Below are 17591 nucleotides of genomic sequence, written 5' to 3'. Positions count from 1 at the left end.
GAGAATATTAATATAGTTTATATAGAAATGTAGCAAAAGGAGACGCTGCCAGCCCAACTATCTGGAATTTTGTAAATAGTTATATGTCATTTGTGAATACCAGCATGATGCAATTGCTTGCGTTACATTTCTGTTCTTTTCCAGTAAGGTACACTGTGGACACATCCTTGAAGCTCAGTACTGTACAAACCTTGTTCAACACTCACTTCTGCACCAGTAGTTTAATGTACATATAACATATAGTTCTAATACATTTGGTAATGCAAGCAATTGCATCATGCTGGTATTCACAAATGACATATAACTACTTACAAAATTCCAGATAGCTGGGCTGGCAGTGTCTCCTTTTGTTACATTTCTATATAAATTACATTAATATTTTCAAATGACATATAAGTATTTACAAAATTGCAGCTAACCGGGCTGGCAGTGTCTCCTTTTGTTACATTTCTATATAAACCATATTAATATTCTCAAATAACATATAATTATTTATTTATTATTTATTTTACATTTGTTTACCGGGAAGGTCCAACTGGACAGAGGTGCCCGGGGAGAAAAGCTCCAGAACAATTGCTAACATACTATACATAAGACATTTACAGGAACATTGTGGTTTACACATTCACTTATAAAAATATAGCAGATAATAACATATGATTGCATAAGATATTTACATAAGCATAGTGGTTTAGACATACAATTAAAATTATAGCAGGTAGTAACATTTGATTGTTGTTCATACAGTATGTTTAGTAGAGATAATCTTGAAGATGTACTGAAGATAAGACAAGAAAGGAAAAACTAAAAAAAGAGGAGTATATAGACAAGTTCATATGAGGTTCATTGACATTTTAAGGGAAAGCTTTTCAACTTAGTCTGGGGGAGAGTTAGTGGGTATAGATGGGGCAATGGAGAGTAGGTGGTAGTCATTTGGTAAGTAGCGTGTGATAATATATAGTGCATCTGTGGAAGTTTTAAAGAGGAGGTTGGATAGTGGGTAGGGCAAAGGAGTTAGAATATGTCAGCCAGGTGCTAGGCAGTTACAAGTAACGTGTGATAATATTTAGTGCATCTGTGGGAGTCTTAAAGAGGTTGGACAGTGGGTAGGGAAAAGGAGTTAGAAGATGTCAGCCAGGTGCTAGGTAATTATAAGTTGTTGTTTGTCTTTTGGCTTTTCCCGGTTGGGGATCGCCACAGCGGAACTCCGGTCCGCTAATGACTGGCAGTAGATTTTCACAAACACCGAGGTGCCAGCTTGACGTCCATCCTTCAACGAAGGCACGCCCATTTACGCATGTCTTTCGAATGCCACCCAACCACGGGGAGGACATGCAGACTCCACACAGAAGACACTCCCCACACTCCAGCCGAGAATCGAATGGGAGAACCTCTTGCTGTGAGGCAACAATGCTACTGCTGCACCACCGTGGCATGTAACGTGTGATCATATATAGTGCATCTGTTGGAGTTTTAAGAGGTTGGATAGTGGGTAGGGGAAAGGAGTTAGAATATGTCAGCCAGGTGCTAGGCAGTTACAAGTAACGTGTGGTAATATATAGTGCATCTCTGGGAGTTTTAAAGAGGTTGGATAGTGAGTAGGGGGAAGGAGTTAGAATATGTCAGCCAGGTGCTAGGCAGTTGCATGTCCAGGAGTCGTTTAGATGGGAAATAAGCTGTTTTTTGAAGATGGTTTTGTTAGGTTGTAACCTGATTTGTAGTGGTAGGGAGTTCCAAGTCTTGGCAATGTTGCTAGAATACAGGGAGTCACCAGAGCTGTAATGGCTTTTGGAGATTGCGATTAGTGTCTTGTTAGTGGACCTAAGTTCTTGGTTACAGGAGTAGAGGATGATCAGGTCTTGTGAGGCTGGAGTTTTGTCAGGTTGGTACAGTATTTGGTGAGCTAGAAGAAGTTGGTTTAGAACTAAGGTGTTAAGGTGTTAGAATTTACAAAATTCCAGCTATATGGGCTGGCAGTATTTCCATTGTGTTACAATTATATCATGTTTCCTGTCTTTATTATCAACTATACCTCTGTGGATGGATTTTTCCTAGTATCTTGTTTTTTAATTGGTTTGGTACTGGTCTGCCACAAAAGTTGTCACAGAATTTATCAAATCCAAACAACAGCCAAAAACTGTCTGTCTGAACATATCATATCTGGGAGTCGCTCATTGCTTTGAATCCATACTCAGTAGTAGGATGACTTTGTTGCAGAGCATTACTGCAGTACCTGACTGACTGCCATTAATTTACAACACAACTGGCTTAATGACATCATAGTAATGTAATGTAGGAGATTAACAGACAAGTTTATTTAAAGCTGGAAAAGAAATCCTTTTGTCCTGTGAAAGTTCCAAGTGCTATAGCATACCTTTACTGGTCATCTTCCTCCATGACATAGGCACCTCTAAGAGAGATTAGAAATGAAATTAGATAGGGTGCTGTACCATACCCAGGATTCTTAAAAGTGAATGTTTGTTCAATGATCTATGCATATGGAAAGCTGGTGTCCTTGTGTAACTCCTGATTGTTTTCCGGATTTGGCATATGGCTTGATGGTAGCGGGAGAGTCTGGCCAGGGCCACACAATGCCAGGGGGAACGGTTTGGGTACTAGCCAAATGTGAGACCTCCCGTATGGGCAGAGGTCCCCATTCACCTATTGCTGCTGCCTCTCTGGTACCTTGTCCAGATAGCTGAAATGTGTCTAGGCACAGATGGGGCTGTGAATTGAGGACATGGGCTTAAGGATTGTCCCTGTCCCTGCTGGGTGACCCTGCAACCAGGAACAGAGCTGCACCTCCCAGGAAGTGGGTCAGCACTCTAGTGAGGGTCTCATAGTGTCTTGGACCCAGGCCCGGACTGGGGACTTGGCCATCTCCATGGACAGGCCAAAGAGTCCAGAGAAGCCAGATCTGGGATTCCATCCCCCATACCCCCAGCAAAGTGGAGATAGGGCCATCAAGGCATCTTGAACCTGGTGCCAGCCGGGGACTCGGCTGTCCATTTGGATGGGCTGAGGGTTGTCTCAGGAAGACAGATCTGGTATCTTGGCCCCCAGCAAAGGTGAGATAGAGCCTTTGGAGCATATTGAACATGGGTCTAGCCAGAGGACTCAAGTTGGCCTCCCTTTCTTCATCCAGCACAGGGGGACACCATTCTGTGCACAGCTCTGACCCAGAGGCAAGAGGGCAGAAGCCAGGAGGCTTGATGTGACCCAAGTTCGTCAGAACCTACCTCCATAGAGGAGGGAGATGAAGGTCCACCAAGCGGGGTGCAGGGACCCAGGGCCACCTGCTATAAGGTTGACAGTTCTAGGTACAGGGTGGAGGGGAGAACCAGCATGATGAAAGTTCTGGATGTGAGCCTGTCTGAAGCCCTGTGGCCGAGAGGAGTTCCACAATGCTGCAGACTGGAGGGAAGGTCCCCTGAGAGGCACTGAGGCATGAATGATCCAGGATGATTAGGCAGCCTGCAGGAGCCATACAAGTGTGACGGACCCTGACAGGGAGCCACAGGATGGGAAGGATCACTGTCAGCTGGGTAGAAGTGGAGGTCCGGAGAGGCCCATCCAGACAGAAGTCCAGATGGGAGAATGAGACAGAAAGTGGCCAGGCCAGGAGTGCTCCTGCCTGGGTGAGAGGGTCTGGCCCAGGCCCCCTTCTGGGAATGAAGTCTGGAAGGGCAAGCAAGGAAAAAAGCAGCCGGGCCGGGAGATCTCCTTCCCATGTGAGGGGGGTCCAACCCAAGCCCCCTCTGGAACGAAAGTCTGGAAGGGAGAAAGAGGCAGAAAACATCCAGGCTGGGAAAGCTCCCGCCCATATGAGTGGTGTGTGGCTAAGCCACTTTCCCAGAGGGAAGTCTGTATGGGAGCACAAGGCAGAAAGCAACTGAGCCAGGAGAGCTCCTGCCCGGGTGAGGGGCATGCAGCTGTGCCCCCCTCCCTGAAAGAAGTCTGGAAGGGAGAGTGAGGTAGAAAGTGGTCAGGGCAAGAAAGCTTCTCCCCTGGTGAGGGTTGTCTGGCTCAGACCCCCCCCTGGGATGGAAGTCCCGATGGGAGAGGGAGGCATAAAGCCATTGGGCTGGGACATATCCTGGCCAGATGAGAGGTTCTGGCCCAGGCTTCCCTCCAGGATGAAAGTCCAGAAGGGAGACTGAGGAGGAAAGTGACCAGGCCAGGAGAGCTCCTGCCTGGGAGAGTGTGTCCCTCCCAGAAAGCCTCACATGTGCGCTGGAGACAAAGTCTCCTCAGTGGAAGCCTGGATGATGGCAGACCTGCCCTTTGGTGGCTGAGGTGAGTTCTGCAAGGCAGAGTGGGGATCAAAGGGAATGTCCCCTGACAGGCACTGAGACACAAGTGATCTGGCATGATTAGACAGCCTGCAAGAGAAGTGGAAGTAGTGCGAGCCCTGAGTGGGGACCATGGCTTGGGAAGGAGGTCTCTTGGCCAGGCTGAAGGCGAGACCCAGAGTGGCCTGCCCAGATGGAAGTCTGGAAGGGAGTGTAAGGCAGACAGCTGTAGGTCAGAAGAGCTCCTGCCCAGGGAGTGGTGTGCAGCTGTTCCCCTCTCCCAGAAGGAAGCCCAAATGGGAGAGCAAGGTGGAAAGGGGCAGTTCTTGGAGTGCTCCTGCCCATGTTAGGGAGGTCTGGCTGTGCCCCCCCTCCCTGACAGAAGTTCAGAAGGGAGAGCAAGGTGGAAAGTGGTGGGGCTGGGAGAGCTATTGCCAGGACGAGGGGCATGTGGCTGTGTTATTGGACCCAAGGGCAGGGATTTGCCAACACAGATGGGCAGCCTGTGAGTGAGAGAGAGAGAGAGAGGGCCACCCAGCTAGGGGCACCATTCCCACAAAATTACAAAGTACTCTGCGAGGCTCTGGATCAGTAAGTTGGGGGGATTTGGAAGTCTCTGTGAGAGGGGACCTGCCCCTCAGTGGCCTAGGGGAGTTTTGAGTGGCTGGGCAGGATTGGGGGGGAGGTCCTCTGACAGGCACCTAGGTGCAAATGATCTGGCCAATTAGACTGCATGTAAGAGACATAGAAGTGGTGGGGGCCCTGAGCAGGGACCACATCTGGGGAAGGATGTCTCTTGGCTGGGTTCAGGGGTAGTCCTGGAGGGGTCCTCCCAAACTGATGTCTAGAAGGGAGAGCAAGGCAGAAAGCAGCCAGGCTGTGAGAGCTCCTGCACATGTAAGGGTCTGGCCCAGACCCCCCCCTCTGGAATAGAAGTTTGGATGGGAGAGCAGGGAAGATGGCAGCGGGGCCGGGAGAAGTCCTGCTGGGTGAAGGGGATCCAGCCATGTCCCCCTCCCTAATGCAAGCCTAGAAGGCAGAGTGAGGCAGAAATGGTGAGACTGGGACAGCTCCTACTCTCTCCCAGATGGAAGTCTGGATGGGAGCACCAGGTAGATGGTGTTGGGTCTGGGGGAGATCCTGCTTAGTTGAACGGTGTCTAGCCTTGCCCCTGGACCCAAGGGTACCCCAATGTGGTGGGGCAGCAGACAGTGCAGAGCACTGGACCAGGAAAATTAAATAGTCCCCCGTGAGGCTCTGGATCATTAAGTTGGGGGATTTGGAAGTCCGTATGAATTTTCCTGTAACATACTTTATACCATCTGGTGTTAGAAGATCACCAAAGTATTTCAGCTTACATCCATCTAACAGTTTTCTAAACTGTTTGCCTGCTAAGGATCATAGTGGTAGCAGGCTAAGCAAGGCATATCAAGCTTTCCTATCCCTAGTAACAAGTTCCAGTTACTCTTTAAAAATACCACAGGAGACATTCCCAAACCAATTCAAAGATATAAAGTCTCCAACATGCCCTGGGCCTGCTCTGGACCCATCTCCTAGTCAACCTTGACTGCTATATCTCATCTGGCAAGATCCCAGGGGCACATTACCACTAGCTTCCCAAATTACCTAAACCAGCTCTTGTCAATCAGCAGTGATTCTACTCCAAGATTCTTCCAGGTTGCCAAGATTGTTTGGGAATAAGTTTTGCAACCCTATGAAGGAATCAGACTTGCATTACCTGTATCAATGATCTCATCCTTTCAGTTACTACCTAAAGTTTATGAACATATGTGAGGATGGTGATATAGATAAATTGATTGCTTTTCCCTGGACTTAACTCCCCCTTTATCACAAGATTCTGGTACTATGATTGCAGTACTATTGCCAAGAACCCATCCTTTGGAGAATATCTAATTCCTCTCTGTATTCGCTCTTGAACAAGACCCCAAAATACTTAAAGTCCTCCACTTGTGACAGCTGCCCAACCCTTACATACAGAAAGTGATCCACTCTCTTCCAGGAGTAAACCTCATACTTCTAATTTACAAGTTTTGATTCTCATCCAAGTCTCTTCACACCCAGTATCAAACTGCTCCACTGCCCACTGGAGACTACAGTCACTAGAGGGCAAAAATGACAGTTATATGCAAACAACAGAAATGCAACCACTACATCCTCAGACTGGATACTTTCTAAACCTCACCTGTGCCTCGATACCCTGTCTGTGGAAAACATAAACAGGAGTTGAGATAAGGCACACTTCTGGCAGGGTCATATACATCTTTAAATGTATTTGACTTAGCAGTGAAAATGTGGACACAGCTTCTGCTTTGGAAATGCAGGGAATGAACAACATTGGTTTCAGAACCCCATTTTGTTATATCATCTTCAACAAGACTTTCCAGGCTACTTGGTTATATCCCTTCAAAAGGTCTACAAAACGCATTGACAGGATTGGAAAACTCAAATTACTCCTCCAAAGTCCAAGCAACAGCAAAGAGATGAACAACTGTTCTACAGCTGGGAAGGAATCCACATTGTTCTTCCTGAATCAGAGACTCAAATGGTCGCTACAGATACCAAAGAAAACCAAAAATATTTCTTTAGTGTTGTAAGGAAATTAAGGAATAATTTTCAACAGTGCATTGAGCTAATCCATAATAATATCATACATTCAAGTCCAAAGGTTATAGCCAATATATGAGCAGACAAATTTAGTGCTAACTTTACCCCATTTACCTATATTGTTGTGCCCAGTAATCCTGAATATTTAGTTTCCTCCTGTAATCTCCTTGGCACAAGTCTTAGAATCCTTGTCAAAGGCTTAAAATAGTGTTTCTATAGGACCAGATATCATACCAGACTGCATTCTCATCAATGCCAAGTATGCACTATCCAAGCTTCTACTTAAACTTTTGAACCTCACCCTATCCACAGGGTTTCTCCTTGATGCGACCAGACATTTTGTGTTATCTGTGCAAGGGTGGCTAGTGTACCCACCTAATTATGTAGAGGAACATCAGCCTCACCAGATTATGTGCAAAGCCATGGAACGTATCAAAGCAGAACTCATTTATGCAGGCATAGGCAACTTAACTGACCTAAACTCCAATCAGTTTGTTTTTGTGAAGGGCAAATCTTGTATCCTGACCTTAGTAATTGTCTTTGCAAATTTTAGAGAGGCTGTGAACAGTAGTCTCTCCATGCATGCTGCTTATCTTGACCTGGTCAAGGCTTTTGACACTGTCCCCTATGCTGGTATTATTGAAAAGTTAGCCAAACAATGCAAACCCCTCTGTTGTCTACCAAATTACAAAATGGCTATTCAACAGATCCCAAGTGGTGGAAGTTGTTGGTATGCTCTCTGAACATAAAATTTAAACTAGTGAGGTATTGTATGGATTAGCACTGAGCCATCTCCTGATTAATATTTATTTTGCAGATATCTAAGCCAATATCTCTGAAGTATGGTTGACCATGTTTACTGTTTACTGCAAGCTGAGCACTGTGATCCATTTATTCATTGATACTAAACTGCTCCAGAAAGGGCTAGAATATGCATGTAGCTGTTGTATTGAAAACAATCTCAACATAAATGAAAAAAAACTGAGGCACAGTAGTTTACAGCAAAAAACTTTCTCTCCTAATGTGTTATCAGTGGTGATCCTCTTCAAAGAGATATGGTCATAAGAGACTCGAGTACTTATGTACACCACAGTCTCTCATTCAATCATCATGTTCCCACCATAGTAAGGAAAGATTTCTGTCTGGCCTAGTTAATTTCCACTGGATTATCTTCAAGATACGAAGAAGTCATCTTACCACTGTACTCTTGCCTTATCAGACCCATCATATTGCACAAATTCAAACATATTACTCACTTGTAAAGAACCCAATAGTTTTTAACCAAAAAAATAAATAAATAAACAAAGGCCTTGAATCCTTCAAATACCACAGTAGGTTAGTACAACTTTCATTACATTCCATACCCTCGTGACTGCTCTGAGGAGACCTGTGTCTCACTTTCCAAGCTGTGAAAGACCCAGTCTTATTTGATCTTATACATTTTCACAAAACCACTCACTCTACAAACACCTGAACCAGGGACCTAAATTTACACTAACAAATAAACAATACATGTTGGAGGCATACCTCTCAACTGTACAGATTTTCACAGAATGTCCAGATTTTGGTCTCATATTTTCAGTCTGTTTTTCATAAAATTGTGGTTTTCTAGCAAATTAATGGTAAGTCATTAGACACTGGAGTTCAAAAATAATGACAGACATTTGGTTTCAGACTTCATATCCTTCAGAAAATCCATGCTAATGCAAAACCTGTTATTCTATCAACTTTCTAAATTTGTAAGAGCAATATTTAAAAATTGTCTCTATTTTTGGTCCATTGTCCCACTTTTATTTATGGCTTTGTCCAGATTTCTTGCTCTAAGAGGTTGAGATGTATGGTTGGAGGGAGAGGGTTCTACCTCAATGTATTCCCAACTTATGCAATGAGTTACCACAATAGGTCAAGCATAGTACTACTCTTTCTGCATTTCAGGCTAGTCATAAATTTATACCAGGGTTATCCTGTACAGCCCTGCTCTTAACTTGGTAGCTGGGCACCATTAAGTATTTGTAAAAGGTGGAAAGAACTTTTAACTGTGTCTAGGCTAGGCCTCGTAAGGTTTCTTCATACCTCTCAAGTTGTCCAGAATTTTTGGAGAATGTCCAGATTTTTGCCTTATATTTTTGGTCTGTCCTTCTTAAAATTTGTGGTTTGCCAGAAAATCATTGAGAACTGTAATCATTAAATAATAAAAGACATTTAGGTTTCAGGCTTCATATCCTTAAGAAAATGCATGCAAATGCAAAACCTGTTATTTTATCAACTCATTAAGTTTGCATGAGCAATATTTAAAATCTATCCCTGATTTTAGGCCTCTGTCCCCCCATTATTTTTGGCCTTGGCCATAATTTTTACATTAAGTGTTTGAGAAGTAAGGGTCTCCGTGATTGCTTACTAAGTATTGTTCCTATGTTCCTGTGGACAGCTTTCAAAGCTGTAAAACACTTCAGATTCATGTTTACTGTTCGAATGCAGTTTTGAAGAATGTGAAAACATCAAACAATATTCACAAAAACTGCCTTCAGCCAACATCCTGAAGGATGCTTTTCTGCAGGGAGGCAAGTTCCCCTACACTCCTATGTGGGAGGACACTCCCACCCCCCCCCAAATATATATATATATATATATATATATATATATATATATATATATATATATATATATATATATAAGTGTAGAACAATATCAAAAGTATATTGTTCTCACACCCTACAGATCAATATCTGTGCATCATACACACTCAGTATGACACATTTTGTGCATGTTCCAGGGATTAACCTGGAGTGGAGTAAATCACCCCTGCTAATTACATTTACTAACTCTGAAATTGCATAATCCCTGGGGAAAGAACATATTCCCCTATCTGGGCAATGTCAATCCCACACACCTGTCGACCCCCTGCTGGCATCAACCTACTACATGTCAGGATAGTGTACATTCAATACAGTGTCTGACACCCATTCATTTAGATATAGATATTTACACACACACACACACACACACACACACACACACACACACACACACACACACACACACACACACACAACCAAGGAAACCACAAAGGGCATCCAAACGACAAATGTAGCACTTGTAGCAAAAAACAATGCTATAACATAGAAGAACTGAATGCACAGTAACCACTCCAACACTACCTAAAATATCCTTCCAAAGGCACTGTGTGTAAAAAAAATCTTCACTTTATTAAAATAGATTAAGCGCTTTCATTCTGTGAACTGGAACTTCTTCAGAATCTAAAATGAAACCATCATAGTTCATTATAAGCCTTTCCCTTAAAGAAACAATCTCGTATTAATCAAAATGTCTAAATATCTTGTAAAAAACACTGTGTTCAAGAATACATAGTAAATAAATAAGTAAAAATTAATATTTATATTTATTTTGGATGTGTTTTCTGTAAAATGATTTTCACTTATTTATTTACTATGTGGAATAAACCGATATGTTGCATAACTCATTCTACATTGTATTTCACATTTACCTCTACTTCTGAAACCTCACCACAGCAAATTCTTCCAGCTTAAGAGTAACATACATTATTTTATTTCTGTGCACACAAATATATGTATGTGTGTGTGTGTGTGTGTGTGTGTGTGTGTGTGTGTGTGTGTGTGTGTGTGTGTGTGTGTGTGTGTGTGTGTGTATATATACATACCTGGACAATGTATATAAATATATATATTTTTTTCTTCTTTTACTTTTATCATTGGATGGACATACTGATTTTCATCTTGGAGATAATGCACTGCTCTTTTAATATCAGATAATTGGGAAGCAGAGTTTCTTGGATTACTCCAACAGGCAGAACATGGAAAGTTTTAACTGTTGCTGTATTAGGTAACATGTTTTACAATAATGAATATTATGACATCTGTGGGGACCTTTAGTTTTGAAATATGGCTTTTTAGAAACTATAACTTCCGTTTTGTTCTCTTGGGTCATAAGATGCAGTTGCTTCAAAGTATGTACTGAATTAACTTTCAGGATTATAGATCATTCTCATTCTGTCAAAATAAAAAAATGTAACCCTTTTATGTCACCATAAACTGTATACAGTCTTTTGATTTTAATTTAGTATTTATTTTAATTTATTAATGTTTTTGTTAGTTAGTATTAGAAGCTTTTATCTTCTGTTTCCTCATTCAATATTAAATGCCTGTAGCTTTTATTGCAACTTAATAATGCTTTCCTTAGTTAGCCATTTTGTTTTAATTTACTGATATGTTCCTCAGTTAAATTAGTGATTTTAAAATTAAAAGTGTTAGTTTCTCTTCTTGTATTTTTGTCATTTCAGCTGCATGGAATTCAGGTCTGGTATGTCTGTAAGTGGTAAATGAATCGTGTCTGATTTTAAATTTGTTCTGCTTCACGATACTCTGGCTGAAGAGATGAGGATACAGCTCTGCTGTCAGCTGGTAAATATTAGGAGGGTTGTTTTATTACTGGACGGGGGCTCTTGGAGAAATTAGTGGAATATAGTGCTCAAAAGAACTAGGGAGGTATGTGGGGGGGTTGAGTGTATGCTTGTATTTCCATGTATGTATGTGTGCCATTATGCATCTGTGTGTGTGTGTGTGTGTGTGTGTGTGTGTGTGTGTGTGTGTGTGTGTGTGTGTGTGTGTGTCTATATATATATAATGCACGTAAGTAATGTGGTACAGGGAGGTGAAATATTATTTTATATCATCTTTGTAAAATGTTCATGTTGAAACTTTGTGTTAGGCCATTTTTGTACTTGAAATATTATTACAAGTTTAGATTATGTGTACAATGCTCATGTACTCATGTTGATCACTTTTTCTCAGTACTCTACCAAAAATGAGGTAAATCATAAATAAAGCAAATGAAAAAAAAAAGAAAAAAAGTATATATGAAGCCCCCTGAATACCATTCTGATCACACAGTTTCTCAGAACGCACTGAGTCACCTGATAATCATCAGCAACCACTTTGTCAACTTTCCCAATAATGTGGTACTCAGTATTTTTGCACAAATCCAAGTTCCCCTGCATCTTCTGCACCCCTCATGACTTCACACACACACACACACACACACACACACACACACACACACACACACACACACACACACACACACACATATCTATCTATACAGATAGATAGAGAGATATATTAGTGGTTGTTTTTAATGAATCACAGCCGACTGAACAAAACAGACTGAAACTTGTATGACTGACATTACATTTGACTGAATCATGACTGAGTGAAAATTGTAAGGTAAAGAAGCAATGATTCTCTTTGAGTGCATTTTCTCTTTTCTTAACTGTCATGTGACTATGGAGTTTGATATTTATGTAAAAGAGGTGTTGGGAGTATAGCTGCCCACATAAGCACCCCTCCCTGCAAAAAAAACTTTTTTTAAGGTATTTAGCGCTAATGAAGTTTTCTATGATGTGTGTGTGTGTGTGTGTGTGTGTGTGTGTGTGTGTGTGTGTGTGAGAGCATGCATTCATCAGCAGTGATTCACTGTCTGTTTTTCTCTTTTCTCAGCCTCAACTATTGTGCAATTGTGGAGTTAGAATATTTAAGAAAGGGGGAGCAGGATAAGGTTGCCACCCATCCTGTTGTCACCGGGACACTCACGGGTTAGGTTACCTTATCCCATGTCCCACTGCACAAAGCAGTGGGACTTCAAAAGTCCCGTTTTTCGATCGCACTGAATCACCATGGAAATGCCACAATTACGTTTGGCTTTTCCACGGCAGTTCACTTACATCACCAACCCGGACCTGCAGGCAGAGCTACTCCCTGTTAGATCTGGGTATTTTAAATTTTGTAGCAATTGGCTGCAAATCATGAAGGGGGTAGGGATTGGGGCAGGAAGAGCCCTATAAAGACTGCAGCTGTAGAGTGGCTTGTATTAGCACTTCTACAGCTGCTAACAAAATTAAGAGTAAGATTTGTTTTTTGTTTTTTTTCTAACAGCCAAGCCAGCCAGCCAGCTACAGAGCCATTTATACAGACATCCATCCATCCATCCAGCAATTTATGCATCCATCCAGCCATTTATTCATCCATGCAGCCATTCATCCATCCAGCTAGCCACTCCAGCAGCTAGCCAATCAGCTAGCCATGCCAGTAGCCATCATCCAGCCATACATCCAGCCAGCCAGCCAGCTAGTCACTCCAGCAACCAGCCAGCCAGCTAGCCACTCCAGCAGCCAGCCAGCCATCTAGCCACTCCAGCAGCCAGCCAGCCAGCCATTCATCCAGCCAGCTATCCATCTATCCATCCAGCCATCCATTCATCCAGCTAGCTACTCCAGCAGCCAGCCAGCCCACTAGCCACACCAGCCATCCAGCCAGCTAGCCATTCATCCAGCTAGCCAGCCACAAATACAGCCAGCCATTCATCCAACAAGCTAGCTACTCCAGCCAGCCAGCTAGCCACTTCAGCAGCCAGCCAGCTAGCTAGCTAAACCAGCAGTCAGTCAGCCAGTTGTTGTACCCATAACTGCATCTCAATTTGGTCTGCTTAAAAGGAGGCAACCCTAAAGCAGAGAGAATTGACTCCCTGCATAAAAACATTTCCATGAAATAAAGTTTTACATGCAAATGTGATTCTAAGAAGTGATTTTTCTGTCAAAAGCATTTATAGTCAAATTTGTTCAGTCAGTAGTGATTCAGTAAAGCCATGTAGTTCAAATGCTGGAATGTTTTTTAATGTCTTTAATGGGTACTTTGCATACATCCCATTATGGGAGGTTTAAGGTATTACACAATGAAGACTCAAGCTTTCTTGTAGTTTTTACTAAATGGCTTATCTGTGTGACCTGTATGCCATTTGATTTGGGTATTAGTTGTGATATTTTGCAGACATCTTAATGTTAATGGACATTAGCCTTGTTTTTTAAGCTCTGTGTTGACTGCTTCCACTGGGGGATATTTTCATTTGTGACCTACTCCTTTTACTCTAACCCAGCATTTGCCTGTTACATCCGAGGGCTACTCTTCTCTGTGGACCATAATTCCCTGCAAAGAATACCTACGTGACTACCCTACACTCCTGAGCTGGGCATGCCATTCCTCCCTGACAGTGCCTCAGTCACCTGAGCTGCTTCTGCATTGCTGACATGAGAATTCTAGCTCCACACCCCATCTCTAGATATACTACCTCAGATGTCACAAAAAGTTGGACAAAAGGGAAAACTTAAAAAAAGGAGACTCCCCTTCTTCTGTAATCCAGATCATATAACCCCATAAACCCTATTAAACACAAACAATGATAAAGTAAAGTGCTATGTGCCAAAATGTTAACAACATAAGGAAAACAAACATGTTATACAGTTTATGCTGACAAAATGATATATGATGTACTGAACATTCTTAGTATTTTATGATTTATGTTCTTTATCTTTTAAGCATACTCTAATGGACCATTTCTCAGTCATCTACAAAACCGTGCTTAAATTTATTTATATATTCAAATTAGATTGTCTTTGTAAGCTAAGCATTAGTTCAAAAAGCAATGTCTCATTTTAGAAATATCTTTATCAGTGTCTTCTTTCGGCTTTTCCCCAAACTACACAGTAAGTCTTTGACTTCAATGAAGGGAAAATAAATAAAAGGCTAAAAATGCCTTGCTATGTGGGCTTTTCCTGGTTCAAAAATGTTAAAATATGATAGCCAGTCAGGAAAACAAATTCCTAAACAATTACCATGTATTTTCATTTAGACACAACACAGTGTGCACTAAGGAAGTTGAAAAGTATAGAAAAACCTCACTAGCTGAGAAACAGCTAAATCATACTTTACTTCTATGCTGCACTACAGAGATCATGTTTAAGGTGGAAAATTTATGTTACGAATAAGCAGAGTTGTCTTTATCTATAACTGTCTTTTTAATCATATTTTCTATCCATCCAAGCATCCACGGCCTTTTTTCCCATTTTTGCACATGGGGTCGGGGTGTCACTTCCACAGTGACAATCATCTGAAGCCAGTGTTCACACAGCTGTCTATCTAGACCTGCCGTGGTTGGTTTTATGTATCACACATACATACATACTCACACCTTAGGTCAATTTAGAGTGTCCAAATTACCTACTGCATGTCTCTGCAATACAGGAGGAAACCGCAGCACCCAGGGAAAACCCCTGTGGATACAGGGAGGACATGCAGACTTCATAATGAGACACCCCAGCAAGAGGTGAACTGGAGAATCTTTTGCTGAGAGGTCAAAAGACTACCTGTTGTGAACTGTGCCGTGTCACACTATATGAAAAGTGTATAATACAAAACCTATACTATTCACTATAAGTATCAAAATACTTTGATAGTATTCATCTCTTGTAACCCCATCCCCCAAGAAGAGACACTGCTATTACCAAATGGACTGTAGAACTGCCTTCAAGGTTGAAAACAGGACAAACAACCACCCATACTTACACAAAGATGAAATCCCCCCCACTGAGGAGCCACCACTGTAAGGCTCAATCAAATAGATTTCAATGCCAACACCTAAGTTCCCATTGGTCCTGCACTCCCAAACATCTGATAATCATAAAGTCATCTTTTAATCTGTTTCCAAAGTGATATGTGGCATAAGTCACTTCTAAGCATGCACTTTAAGACTGAGATAATGCACAGCACTACCTGTAAGTACAGACTACAGGTAGACCAAACAGCTAGTGTGATAAAAAAGGTGTGTGAGAAACACTATTTATTCTTGCACAAAGATGTAAGACTCACCAACAATACATCTCAGCATGTTGTCACAAGATGGCAGGATATTAGAATCTGAACCATATCAGATGCAGGCATACCTATCAACCTTTTAGCCCAAAAATTTAGGACAAAGTCAAAAAGAATGGGGTGGGACAAAGGCCCAGAATTAGGGACAGGTTTCAACTATTGTACTTATGTACTTAAAAATTTGATAGAATAACAAGTTTTACATTGACATGCATTTCCCAAAAGATATAAAACCTGAAACTAAAATATTTGTCATTATTTAGTGACTCCAGTGCCCAGTGATTTTCCAGAAAACCACAGATTTATGAGGAACAGGCCAAAAATATGAAACAAAAATCTAGACAATCTGCAAAATTCTTAACAGTTATCGATAATGATAAAACATCACTGGATCCTCACAAATGTGAAATGAATATTAATACACTTTCAAAAGGTAGCTTCAGCCATAACACTTCAAATGGAAGATTCTCAGCACTTTTATGGGGAGGTCCCTGTGGTCCAGTGGTACAGTACTCACTGGATAAGGACTATGAGTCTGCATCTGTACCTGTCAACCATTACCGATTCTTATAAATATGACAAAGTAAATGTAACCTCCAGCTTTACTCCATAGCATATCGCCTACTCCGAGGTGATCTCTACCTAATATATAAAGCTATGTCAAACCCATTGCTGTTGGACATGCTACACCTAAAGAAATCCCAATCCCTCCGAGCTATACACTTTAGGGACCTAAACCTTGTCACCACAATAAACAGGACATGCTGGAGGGATAGATTCCTGTCCCAGAGACTTCCTATACTCTGGAACAAGCTACCCATCTATGTCAAGCAAAGTTCTTCATTAGCACTCTTCAAGAAAAATCTTGATGAGTAGATGGGAAATAGGAAATACACCTCGGGGATCACTTCTGTGTCTCTGCTGGACAGTAGCACAGGAAAATAACTTTCTTGGGTGGTGTAAGCTATGGAACCTTGCTGGCTAGGCTTACGTAGGCCCTTGGGCCAATAGCCTAGTACCTACCTATGAACCTATGAGATGTTTAAGGTAGCCATTATAGGATTATGCACCTAACTGGCATATATTGAAATTTCACCAAAGAGACTGTAGATGTAAGGTGCATACCAATGGGTAATGAAACAGAACTTGGAATAGAGGAAATAGCATTTGTAACATCATGCATGACTTGCAGGTTGGAAGCTATTAGCTGCTAGAATTTTGGATGCATCTAAAATGCCCACATCAGGCTGCCCTCCTTCAGTACTCTTGATGAAGCTGTCACATAATGGGGTATGAACAGTCCAAGAGCAGCTAGCAGTAGAAGTCTAAATGTTACATGTTTCTTGACAAGCTGATTCCAAACATGACAAATACAATAACTGAACTTGGCTATCTTTTCATTTAGTTGAAGAGCTATTTTTATTTATTACTTATTTATGTTTTGTTGTCTCTTTTCAGGAGAGACCTGAGGTATTATTCATATTTACTAGAGGAAATTTGGCTAGGACACTGGGGGAACTTCCCCCACTCTTTTTCGATAAGTGTCACGGGATCTTTTACATCCAACAGAGCTACCACCAACTCAGGCAGATGGGACCTCAGTTTAATGTATGAAACAATGTTATTACCTCTTCCCCAAGAATTCATACATTTCATAATCACAAAGTGAACCCTGAAGAAACCAATACAAAGAAATCCCAATATCTAACTCAATGTACACTGTTAGGTAGCACAGGGACACAAAAGGTATCCAAGATGACTACAGCCCAGGTGACCTGAGTTCAGTTAGTGGCTTGGGCAACTGTTGGAGATTATAGCATGGCAGAGAAGAGGAATGATGAGGCTTATTGATATTCTCTGGGTGATGGTTTAGAGATGTGTGTCCAGGATGGAATCTACCATTCATCGACCTACCTAATCACTGACCAAAAACCAT

At 41.8% G+C, this 17591-nt stretch overlaps 1 protein-coding gene across 1 annotated transcript in view; it reads right to left on the bottom strand.

The window, feature by feature from the left end:
- LOC122809647 (lysosomal protective protein-like) overlaps nt 1–17591 on the bottom strand; it is a 475524-nt gene that overhangs the window by 265180 nt on the left and 192753 nt on the right. The window lies entirely within an intron of this gene.

Source organism: Protopterus annectens, chromosome 8.part0 (assembly GCF_019279795.1).
Source record: "Protopterus annectens isolate FY-2018-M chromosome 8.part0, PAN1.0, whole genome shotgun sequence".
NCBI lineage: Eukaryota > Metazoa > Chordata > Ceratodontiformes > Protopteridae > Protopterus > Protopterus annectens.
This window is presented reverse-complemented; position numbering and strand designations above follow the sequence as displayed.